Below are 12,876 nucleotides of genomic sequence, written 5' to 3' on the forward strand. Positions count from 1 at the left end.
ATGCATGATTGGCTAGGAGGTGGGGGGTTTCCTTACAAGGGTGGCAGGCCTGTTTTCTGGAGAAAGATAAGCTAGTGAAAGCTGAGTTCCAGGATCATGATGGTTGGTGTGTGCTACATTTCTTTGATAGGCGTTTCCCGTAAGAGCAAGCATAGGTTTACATTTGTGACGTGGGCCAGACCCTAGAGCGCCCTACGGTCTGTGGATCCCGGTGTGTGAACTAACCTGATCACCCCTATCTCCTGTTATTGACTGTTGTCTCCTTGCAGCTTAGAACAGTGTCTTAAATGTAAAAGTCACTCATAAGTGGTTAATGAGTAATCAGTGAATTAAGAATGGGGCCCTCTGAATGTTGGAAGAATGTATATATAAATATTTTAAAACAGAGATTCAGAAGTGCAAACAGAACTGATACTGGTGATAGAAAACATTTGCACGATCGTTTGGGTTTTAAAGGAAGGAGAAGAACAAAGTATTCTACAAGTGGGAGACTCGAGTCATTTCCAGGAATGGCACTGCCCATAACTAGAAGTGGACGGCGCTGGCATTGCCCGTGGTAGAATTGGGGTAAAGAGAGCTAAAGAATAATGTCCTCCTGAGAAGAAAACAGTAAGGGAAACACCCGAGAGTCTCTGGATCCCAGTGGTGCGTGCTGTGATTCTACAAGTTCTGTGGACGTGGTTGAGACCCTTAGCCCATAATATTCTACTTGATTATTCAGAAAGGTACGCTGCTTACTGGTCATGTAATCTAATTGCTTATAAGATGGTTTCTCATATGGATTTTATCTTTATATCAGAATTAAAAGACCCTTAGCCTCACAGTAGCTATTATTTAATGTACTCCATTTCACTTAATTTATTTTAAAATCTTAGCCTTTGAGGTTTTATTTTAGAATGTGATACCTCATCATCACTTATCTGTTAACTGTAATCCTGATAACTCAAAAAAATGACAGTTGATTGAAATTTAATCAGGTAATTGGGAGTGTGCTAAGGTATAACTCTTGTCAACTGAGCAGCTGAAGAAAGTCAGATGATACTAGAGACTAGACTTGCACTTCGTTTGCGCCTTTGAAATGAAACTAGTGTGACAAACTGTTGACTCTGGCTTGACTCTCAATCTGGCTGAACTGATCAGACTCTCACTTTATATCATTCTTGTTGTCTAAATTAACTCCCATTGCCCAATCTTCCACGCAAGCAAAGAAAGCAGAAATGACCTGGAGTTACAGATCTCCAAATAACCTTTATAAACAGACAAGGATATCAGTAAACATGTTCTTGAAATTATTTTTCAGAGAGAAAATAATGTTTAAGATTCTCTTAATTTTGATATTCTTTAAATGTTTATTTATTTTTGAGAAGGAGAGAGAACATGAGTAGGGGAGAGGCAGAGAAAGAGGGAGACAGAATCCCAAGCAGGCTTCACACCATCAGCATGGAACCCGATGTGGGGCTCGAACTCACAGACTGTGAGATCATGACCTGAGCCGAAACCGAGCGTCAGATGCTTAACCAACTGAGCCACCCATGAGCCTCAATTTTATATTCTTTAATAGAACAATTTAATGTATGTTAAAATACCTAGTACTTATTTAATATCCATAGATTTTTAAATATACTGTAAATGAATATAAATATTAAGTATTTTTGACACTCAAAATGGCACTAAAGCTCATAGCTGCAAATCATCAGGGGTTCCCTATGTGCAGCCCATGAAATAAATGGCTTTTAATTTGGAACTAAATCCCAAGGCAACTTAATCATTTTGTTTTAGATGTAATGAAAATAGCAAAAAGGCTACATAGGATTCCAAGTCACACACATGACTCCGTGAGTGTGCAGCATACGCTCCTCTGATCTCAGAGGTGAGCGTCACTGGATGATTCACACACGGTATTTATTTTTTCTTTCTCTAAATATTTTTTTAATAGGAAGATCTACCTTCACCTACTAGTGAAAACAATTATGAAAACTGTGTGAAGGTTTAGAAGTTTTAAATTTCACTTCATACCTGCAAATAAGTCACCTAAGCCCACTTCTGAATGGGGGGCGCCTGGGCGGCTCAGTGGGTGAAGCATCTGACTTCAGCTCAGGTAATGAACTCCTGGTTTGTGAGCTCAAGCCCCACTTCGGGCTCTGAGCTGTCACAATCTGGGTCTCTCACTCTCTCTGTCCCTTCCCTGCTTATGCTCTCTCTCTGTCTCTCAAAGATAAACCTTAAAAAATAAAATAAAATCCACTTCTGAAAGGTTCTCCAAGACTAGGACTTTTACTCAAATAATTGCATTTAAGTGTATGTAAAAATACTGTTGGTTATTTCCTCATTATTTTTCCTGTTATAAACAATAGTTAGTGCCTACTCAGAGGATCTGCCAAAATACCTAAAACTCTTCATACTATATGTATGTGGGGCTGGGAGGAGTGGTGTGTTTTCTAACCAACACACAAACATTCGCTTCTGTTCTTATTTCTCCTGCTTTTCTCTTGTCAGGTTGTCTTTTGTCTTTTTTCTCCATATGCCCTGAAATCCTGCTTCCCGACGTTGTGACTGGCTGGGAGCTTCCTGTGGACAAATAAGTTCTCCATCCTCAGATCTGTAGGGAGAAGAGCCACGTGTAGGGGAGAAGGGGTGAGGCAGGCCTTCATGAGAGCGCCGGGAGCCCCCGGAGTCCACGGGAGCCCCGTTCTCTCCACGGGAGAGAAGCGAGGTGGCCTGAGGAGAACCACGTCATGAGCAGTGGGGCAAGTGGGCATCTCCTTCCCCTCGGTGGCTTCGGTTCCCAGTGTCCGGCGGGGTTGGGCATCTGCAGTGTATGTATCAGATCATCAGGACGCTCATGATACAGACTGTCCATAAAAGGTTAAATAATATTCTAAAAGATATTTGGCAAATGGGGCAACTCCTAACTTTACCACCAAAACCATCCTCAAATCCGGTGTTGCTCTATGATGATTTGGTAATTTTGGTGCTAAGTAACCTTTTGTGTGGAATCTTCAAATATAGTTCAAGGTTTTGTTATATTTTCCCTCAGTGTTTGCTCTTTCCCTAGCAGTTTTATTACATCAAGAATAAGGAAGCAGGGGGAAAAAAGTGCTTGAAAGTATCTGGCACTATTTCTGTGAGAACATGTCTTTTTTTTTAAATTAGAGATATGAATGTCAGATTCTTTTTACATTGATCTAGCACATGAATCTGGTATTCTTACACAACTCTAAGCCAGAATATCTTGAAAGCCAAAAAGTGAATAAGCCCAGAAACCTGACAAGTTCTTGACAAGTTCTTCATAGAGCCTTTTTAAAATCCTGTGTGCTAAAACATGGCAGAGGGCCGGGGTGGGGGTGGGTGCTGGCAAGCACCTATCTTCAATGTGAGAAAAGAATTGAGCTTCCCGTAACAGTTACCGTTGCCTGGCACCAATTAACAATATCAAAAATGCTATTGTTGGTTACGGTTTACCTTCTCTCACAAAATGACTCCAGTCTTAGAAGACAACCCAGGATGACAGATGGAAGGAACACACTTCCGCCCACCAATGGGTATGTCTGGAGGAGGAGCAGTGTGAGGTACGACCATGAGTGGAGAATTTTTTCATATGTCATCATCTCTCAGTAAATATCGAAGCCCACGGGTCCCAGTGGTCTTCACAAGGATCAAGGTGCTGCTGTTAATAAGACAAAAATCACATAGCACCTCTGACACATTAAGACTAGGACATCAGTCTGTGGGAATTCAGTTACCGAGTATTCTCTCCAGCAGAGGGTGTGGAGGCCCTGGGAAAGAATTTACATCATTGTCTCTCCCTTAGCTGTTTGAATCAAGTGTAGGGTGAGGATGAACTCTCCTTTTAAAATAAGAACAAAGAGGGGCGCCTGGGTGGCTCGGTTGGTTGAGCGTCCAACTTGGGCTCAGGTCATGATCTCACGGTTTGTGGGTTTGAGCCCCGTGTCGGGCTCTGTGCTGACAGCTCAGAGCCTGGAGCCTGCTTCGGATTCTGTGTCTCCCTCTTTCTCTGCTCCTCCTCTGCTCATGATCTGTCTCTCTCTGTCTCTCAAAACTAGATAAATGTTAAAAAATATTTTAAAAATAAAAAATAAAATAAGAAGGAGGAGTTACCCAGACATCAGCATCCTTTAGCCCTGCTTTGTCTGATCTGCGGCATGCATACGGAATACGAGGCTAAACATAATTTGCATTGTCAGAAATGTAATATTAAATGTAAAAATGTTGACAGTGTCATGTCCTAGTCCTTAGGGTTTTCTATGGTATTGACCAGATGGTTGTCACTTTGGCATGTTGCCCATGTGTCATTCTCCCTGGAAAGCATCTAACTCTTATGCCCCAACTGTCTCAACTCCCTCAAATAATGCATTTTCCATGGGGATGCCTGGGTGGCTCAGTCAGTTGAGCGTCTGACTTTGGCTCAGGTCATGATCTCACAGTTCGTGAGTTTGAGCCCCGTATTGGGCTCTGTACTGACAGCTCAGAGCCTGGAGCCTGCTTTGGATTCAGTCTCCCTCTCTCTGCCCCTCCCTGCTTGCACTCTGTTCTGTCTCTCAAAAATGAATAAACGTTAAAAAACTTTTTTTAAATAATGCATTTTCCATTGTAAGGCACTGTTATAAAAGCTCTTTTTTTTTTCTTTTACCCACATGATACTCCATTCTGTTTTCTTTGGCTAGATTCTGATTACTCAGATTCAATTCTTGAAGTCGCTGGTTCATCCAAATTGTGTGTGCAACTGTGTGCTCACCAAGCCCATTGATAAAGACAGAAGTGGCAGAGTTGTAAGATTGAAAGGGAGAGGGTTGGAATAAGGGATGGGGATCCTAAACTGCTTACCATGCCTCTACCACCAACTCTGCAGGTCCCTGATTTTCTTTTCTCTCGAACAAGATTAGAACATGGTCCCTCAGTTCTTAATTCTGATTCTTTCCACAAAATTAAGCACTGACCAACATAAAATGCTTAAAGATGGTATGGTGGAGGTAAAGATTGCCAAACAATACAACTCTGTGGGCACCAGTAAGAGAATCCATAGAAAATATAATCTGTGTTATTTATTCACTTCCTTTTAGGTGGGTTACCTGGCACTATTCTACTGGTAAAAGAATTTGAGAATTCTTATTGAAAGCATTTTTAGTATAGTGATGTCTGTGGAGTAGCTGGCAAACTATAGCATTAACAAATAGGCTAAAGACACTTTCACAGGTTGGAGTGCCTGGGTGGCTCAGTTCGTTAAGCATCTGGCTCCTGATTTCAGCTCAGGTCATGATCTTGTGGTTCATGAATTCAAGCCCTGTGTCCAGCTCCACGCTGACAGTGCAGAGCCTGCTTGGGGTTCTCTCTCTCTCTCTCTCTCTCTCTCTCTCTCTCTCTCTCTCTCTCTCTCTCTCAGTTTACTTAGGAAAAACAAGACAGACTTTCTAGTCCAAGTTTCAGTCTCTAATATTATTCCTCACTGAAAGTAACCAGGGCCCCCTCAAAAAATGGCTGATTCCAGGTTTAGGAAAGGGAAATACAAGGTGAGCCCAGGTTATCTTGTGACTGAAAGTAAAGAAACTTTCAGTGACCAATAAGGTCAAGAACCAGGTTGAAACGTAGACAGAAGTGGAAGGCATTATGCTGAGTGAAATAAGTCAGTCAGAGAAAGACAGATACATGTTTTCACTCATATGTGGAAGTTGAGAAACTTCACAGAAGACCATGGAGAAGAGAAAGAGAAAACAATAGTTTCAAACAGAGAGGGAGGCAAACCATAAGAGAGCAGCTGATGGGGGGGTGGGAATGGGTGATGAGCATGGAGAAGGGCACTGGTTGGGATAAATGCTGGGGTTTTTTGGCATAAGTGATGAATCACGGGAATCCACTCCCGAAGCCAAGAGCACACCATATACATTGTGTGTTAGCTAACGTGATGATAAATTATATTTAAAAAATAAAAATAAACAAATAAATAAAGAGCCAGGTTGATGTGATTCCCACTAGCACCATTTCAGCATGAAGATTATAATTAATGGAAAGACGTTGGGTCTATGAAATTCCGTTAAGTCCTTCATGATTATCAAATGAGTCATTAAAATTTTGTCACCATTTGAGGTAAGCATTCAACTGACTCTTCACTTTGAAAACTGAGAAGTAAAGGGAAGCATTCCGCATTTACCGTGCCTTTCCCACCGACCTTTATTTCTAGTAGCCAGGAGCCCTAGCAGTGCGCAAAAGCTGTACTCTGTGGAGGAACACCAGCTAACAAATGTTGACGATGATAGAAACACAGAATCACCATTTTGAAGTCCCTAGTGAAATTGCCAACTCAGGCATGGCTTAGCAACTGGTGTTAAAATGATCAAATGCTTGACTGATGGAGAAGTGAATTTCCTATGTAGTCTGCCCAAGACACATCAGAAAAGACACTGTCCTCACAAGGGGGAATCCATGACTACCGTGAAGAACGAGGCCATCATCACCCCAATTCAGCAACCACACTTAGCGCCCCCGGTCGTGTAACAACCAGGTCCTGCTCATCTCCAGGCGTTGCCTGTCGTGTCCACATAAAACCTGCCAGGTAGTCTCTACTAGAACTTTAACTTGAATCTGTCAGCCTTTCGATGAAACTGTAACTTTATAGGAAGTATATAGAATAATAGTTAAAAGTCCAAAAGAAGTAATCAGACAAATCCAGAACATGAAACATTCTACAGGTCAGATCTATGTCACTGAAAGAGGAGACTCTTCGTGATTAAGGGAGGGGTAAGGAATACAACTAGATTAGTGTGCATTGGACTAGATCCTGATCTGGAGAGACAAACTCTAAATGGTATTTTGAGGGCAACTTGTGAAATATGGTCTGGGAATATTGAAAATTATGATTGATTTTGTGAAGTGTGGTTAATATTTTAGCTATGTAGAAAAAATGATTATACTAAAGCATTCCTAAAATGTTAATGCTCATTAATTACAAAAATGTTAAAGGTGGTGGAGTGTATTTGGAGACAGGGCTGACTTTGACCCCTGATTTCATCATTTACCAGCTGGTCATGGCATGTTTACTCTATGCCTTAGTTACCTCATTATGCTATCCCTACCTTATACGTAATGGGAATTATACGAGATAATGCAGAGTTTCACTACTGTCTCCTGCACTTTCCCATTAGCCTCGTGATGGTTGACCTATTTTTTAGTATAATTTTCTTAAATCTCTTTGTTCCCATTTTAAGCTTTCACTAGATTTGATCCTTATTTCCACTCAAGATTCTTTGCTATGCCTCTAAGCCCTCTGTGCTATGAGGGCTCTGAGTGAAATTCTCCTTTGTTATCTCCGTGCCATGAGTACTCTGATTATACAGAATTATTAACTTCTCTTAGGTCTTTTTGTCACTAAAGAATTCAACAGTCCTCGCCACTGTGTCACTTGGTAACTGTTCATTTTTTCTTGGTGACAATACCTTTTTTCTTATCCACTTCATAATCTCCTTCAGCTCTGTGTTTCCTAAAATAGTCCTACGTACTTTATTTTTTTTCCAATTTTTTTTCGACGTCACATAACGTCGAGTGTAATATTGGTTTCAGGGATAGAATCCAGTGATGCATCACGTACATACAGCAGCCAGAGCCCATCCCAACGGTAGTCCTGCATGCTTTCTTCTCGTTCGCTCAATCTCTTTATCCCTCTCCCTTCTCCTCCCCCTCCCACTCTGTCTCTCATTCTGTCTCTTTCTGTCTCATCAAAGAGAGACAGATTTTCTCTCATATAAGGGAGGCCCATTTTTCTACTTGACAACGGCTACTTCTCATGTCTTTCTATTTCCTTTATCTTGCTCCTCAGTGGACTCTGAACCAACTTTGCTTGTGTAAACACTCGAACTGCCTCGCTGTCCACACTCCAATTTTCTCTCCAGTTTGGGCTCTGGCTTTGGTTGCCCTCGATTATCAGAAACAGCCACAATAAGGTCTTCCTTAACCTCTTCTTTTTTTTAATGTTTATTTATTTATTTTGGGAGAGAGTGAGCAGCGGAGGGGCAGAGAGAGAGAAGGAGAGAGAGAATCCAAGCAGAGTCCACGTTGTCGGCACAGAGCCTGATGCAGGACTAGATCTCCTAAACCATGAGACCATGACCTGAACCAAATCAGGAGTCCAGGCTTTTCTTTCTTAACTGAATCCAAAATCCTCGTGGTGATCTTTTTTTTTTTTTAATTTTTAATGTTTTATTTATTTTTGATACAGAGAGAGACAGAGCATGAGATGGGGAGGGTCAGAGAGAGAAGGAGACAAAACCAGAAGCAGGCTCCAGGCTCTGAGCTAGCTGTCAGCACAGAGCCTGATGCAGGGCTTGAACCCACGAATGTGAGATCTGACCTGAGCTGAAGTTGGAGGCTTAACCAACTGAGCCACCCAGGCACCCCCCTCGGGGTGATCTTTAACTTTCAGCCTTTTCAGTCACTGGTGATTGTGATTACTCTATCTTGGTTTATCAGTAACTGGCTTTCTTACTTTTCCAGTAATGTCGTTAACTCTCTCATTTGATTGCAGATACTTGTCATTCTCTCCCACCTGTCCCTCATTTGCACGTGATTAATTCCTTTCCATGTTTTGATCATACTTATTTTTTAGTTCCTGCAATCTCTCTGTGAAGAACCAGAAGCATTCTATTTTCTGCAGCAAATTCACCCAAGAAAACAGACTCTGATGAAGAACCCATGTTGAGAGAGTAAATGAAAATGATGGCACGGGGAACGTCACTCATTCCTTTTAAAAATCCCCTACTTTGTTCTGTAGGGATCTGAATTTGTAGATCAGTATATAGTTAGACTCGCTAATACATGGCAGACTGAGTTGGTTAGATCACAGGCTGCCAGAGATCCTCCCTGTGCCTCCACCCCCTCCCCCAGGTAAGGAAGTATGCTTCTCAGGGAGTCCAGGGGGGCTCACATTGCTTCCATGCGCCTTAAACATCATCCTGGGGACAGTCTCAGACAATCCCTTGCTCTCCCACGTTTCCTTAGTGGCCCTGGAAGAGACTCAGAGCTCTAGTATCTTCATCTGTAAAATCAAAAAGAAGCTAACAGTACCTCCCAAAGGTAAGATAATGAAAAGTTCTGTAAAGATACCTGTGTATTTGTTTATCACCCCCTTCCAGAGAGAGAAAGAGTGAGCGGGAAAAACATGGAATTGCCTCTACCAGGAGTGGCTATCCTTTCCCATTCTTCTAATTTCTACGTGACTTGCCTTCCATGGCTATGGAAGTCAAAGGCCCTCCCCAACGTTTCTCCACATCCATTTTGTTTTTGTGAGCATCTTTACTCTAAGTCCCTTGTTTCTAGTGAATTAGGCCAGTTTATGAACCACTACACCACTGTCCCATCCCACTGCCTGGTTCCTATTCTCCATGACATTGACCCAGATGTCAAACTTGGACCCTTCTGTGCTTTCATCACCCACCCTAGCCTCCCCCAAAACCGAAGCCCAGCAAAAACAAAAGTCTGCATATAAAGTCTTTCTTCTGGCAGCCAACTTTAATAAAAGTTGCAGAGGAAATGAAAAGATACATTACAGCAAGACAAACAACTACAGTAGAACATTCCAGTCCTACCACTCTCTGTCCCTAGGGATTTTTCTTTGGCCACCTTGTTCTCTGCTGCATCTCCAGGCTTATGCCATCGTGCCAACTTTATGCTCCCTGTCAGGAAGTGAGTGCTCCCTAAAACTCCAAATTCTCTCTCTAAGTAGAGCCAATTCCCTCCTTCCCACCTATAATCACAAACTTCACCACTTCACCAGATCAGCTGAGGTCCTCAGTAGGAAAGAGTGGGGATTTGTCTTCTTTAGAAGTTGTATGTAGCATTTTCACCAACCATTACATAATGGCTTGAGTTAGGAGTGAAAATGTGGCTATGGTATCAGGTGTTTGTTTGCTTTTTTTTTTTAATGCCATTAACCTAGAGTTTAGGCCTAAGAATAAAGAACCACCTCAAAGTAAACATAAGAAGTACAACACACACCGGATCAAGGCCACATGCAAATACAGTTTGGTTTCAGTGTTCCCAAACAGCTGTAGGGGGAAAAAAAGACCTTGATAAATATTGTTCAAGGTCTACTCTTATCAGTAAATAGCCTTGATCTTGGCTATCGGGTCCAGAGTTGAACAGGTCATGTATATAACCTACTGGCTTATGTTGACTTTGGAAGCTTTATAGCTCTTCAGTGACAAAACGCTTGCCATGTCCAAGCTTTCTAATATGCACACAAAGACACTTTTATTTCTACTGAGATTTCTTTGTCCTAAGAGACATACTTATGAGTTCACCTTTTTGTAAACCAATTATTTATAAGCTTTGGAAAGTATGCTCTTTCAAGGTGAACAGAACAAGGAGAGGGAAATAATATCAGATATTCAAATAACACATCTCAATAGAACCGACTTTGGGTTCTCCTCCTTTATTAGAGAGATTTTGTTAAACACTTATAGCACCTAATGTGTGGCCAATATCAGATGAACCCAGTGTGAACTGGAGGCTGGAGTGGAGAAAGTTCTTGCTTTCTTTCTTTGAACTTCAGTTAAGCAACCAACAAAAACAGAATGTCCCATGACATCAGTGTTTGGACCAATTTTTCAATTACGCTTTGGTACATTAACATCATGGCAATGAGCTCATTGGGTTACATGTTTAAGGTTTTGTATTTCTCGATGGGGGGAGACAATGACTATATAAACTGAAGTCTTGTCTTTATTCTACCACTTAACATCAATGGGACATTAGGCAAATCACTTCACCTCTCTAAAGTGTTAAACAACATAGAAGTAATTATGCATCTGTCATCTATTGATTTGACACCATCCTTGCTTCGCTGACCACTGTGAAATAGGGATTGTCTTTTGTAGTTTTAGTTTTTCTAAAATTTATTTATGGGGTGCCTGTGTGGCTCAGTCAGTTAAGCCTCCGACTTCGGCTGAGGTCAGATCTCACGTTCGTGGGTTCGAGCCCCGCGTCAGGCTCTGTGCTAACGGCTAGCTCAGAACCTGGAACCTGTTTCCGGTTCTGTGTCTCCTTCTCTCTCGGCGCCTCCCCCTCTCATGCTCTGTCTCTCTCTGTATCAAAAATAAATAAAACGTTAAAAAAATTTAAAATTTATTTACATCTTAAGGGGAGTGGTACTTTTGAAATAATTTGGCATCTGATAAAAAATAGTTACTCTGTTAACTGTCATGATCTTTGAATCATCCCCCTAAACTGTTCTCAGCATTTGGACATAATAATAACATGCTGACTTAGAAGTCTACTTATTTCTCCCCAAATAGGAAATCAACATAGATCAGTCCTCCTAAAGATTCTTTCAACCGTGGAATGCTTGGAAGATTTCTTGAGGATTGTGACCAGAAGGCAAGAGAGAAAACAAATATAGAGGCAACACATTCATGATTTATATCCTTAGTTAGGTATTATTTGAATTTTTCTTTGGATGAGTTACCTTAGAACTCTTTGGGCACATCCAAGCTCAAAGACAGACCTAACCTGTTGCACACAGGCAGCAGGATTTCCATGCGGGGAACTCTGCTTCTGGCCTGGCGTGCGAAGAGGCAGCCTCACTTCTGCTCAGGCCAGCCATAGCCCACCCAGACTCGGGCAGGGGGATTGGCCCCACCTCCCCAAGAGAGGATTATCATCTTTAGTCTGCTACAGGTTCATTTTCCAGAAACATCAGTCTCAAGCATTTTCACCTAAAATGACATTTCAAAAAGCTATGATGGATTCTGAGAGTAACATAGGCAGTATTTGATCTAAGATACAAAGATGTTCTTTATTCGTTTTGGAGTTAAGTGTACCCTAATGTAATGTAATGTGGGATAATACGGTACGATGTGAATGTCCTATTTGAGGGATCCATTTTCCTTGTTATGTGGCCTCAGAAAATACCCACTCCAGGTTAAGATAAGCTATTTCATTAAAGTTGTGGGTGGTTGGATAGGGAAAAGAAATAATTCTTTGAAAAGCAATGAATATATATGTTTATATCCAAAAGTCCTACTGAATGTGAAAAATGACGTCCCAGGGTCTAGTAACTGAGTTGTGCTCTATCTTCTTTAATAAACAGCTAAGGTTTCTTCTTATTGTCAGTCTAGTGTAGCTTCCGAGGACCAGCTGATAGCAGCCAATCAATCAGCTGCTTTTAAGGACACGTTGTCTTGATGTTCAAGGCTTCGCAGATGAAAGCAGCAGGCTACGAAACAACAGAGCATAGCTGCTCCATCTGTTCAGAGCTACAGGTTAGACAAACTTGAGTTGTCAGCTTTGGAATCGAGCCACTGACAGAGGTAATCATCATGTGAACAGACGCTGTTGATGCGAGCCTCCCAGCACGTGTGTCAGGAATAGGTGACTGGCGGGCACAGACAGCTGGCACTTGGCGAGCCGGCTGCGTGCCAGAGCAGCTACGGTCCCCCGGCCAATGCCCTCCAGCAGACCCTTCCAGTTACCCCGTGTGCCTGAGATAGAATAATGTTTCTACGTGTGCCACGTTAAAGGAAAATATTAAGAACCACACACCTGAGTAATAGCTATCATCGTTTTTAACTCTCCAGGTTGGAAGGTCATCTAGCCTAGAATCTGGACTAATTTATCATCAAGTATCTTTGTTTTCTAACAAGAGCAAGATTCTAGAACATTGATCTCACTGGTATATTTTTTTGGGGATTGTGCTAAAACGTACATAACATGAAATTTACCATCGTACCATTTTTAAGTGCATAACTCAGTAGGGTCAAGTGCATTCACATTGTTATGCAACCAGTCTTTAGAACTCTTTTCATGTTATAAAACTAGAATTCTGTGCTCCTAAAACAACAACTCCCAGTGGCCCCCTCCCTCTAGCCCCTG

This window comes from Suricata suricatta, chromosome 15 (assembly GCF_006229205.1).
Source record: "Suricata suricatta isolate VVHF042 chromosome 15, meerkat_22Aug2017_6uvM2_HiC, whole genome shotgun sequence".
NCBI classification, from domain to species: Eukaryota; Metazoa; Chordata; class Mammalia; order Carnivora; family Herpestidae; genus Suricata; species Suricata suricatta.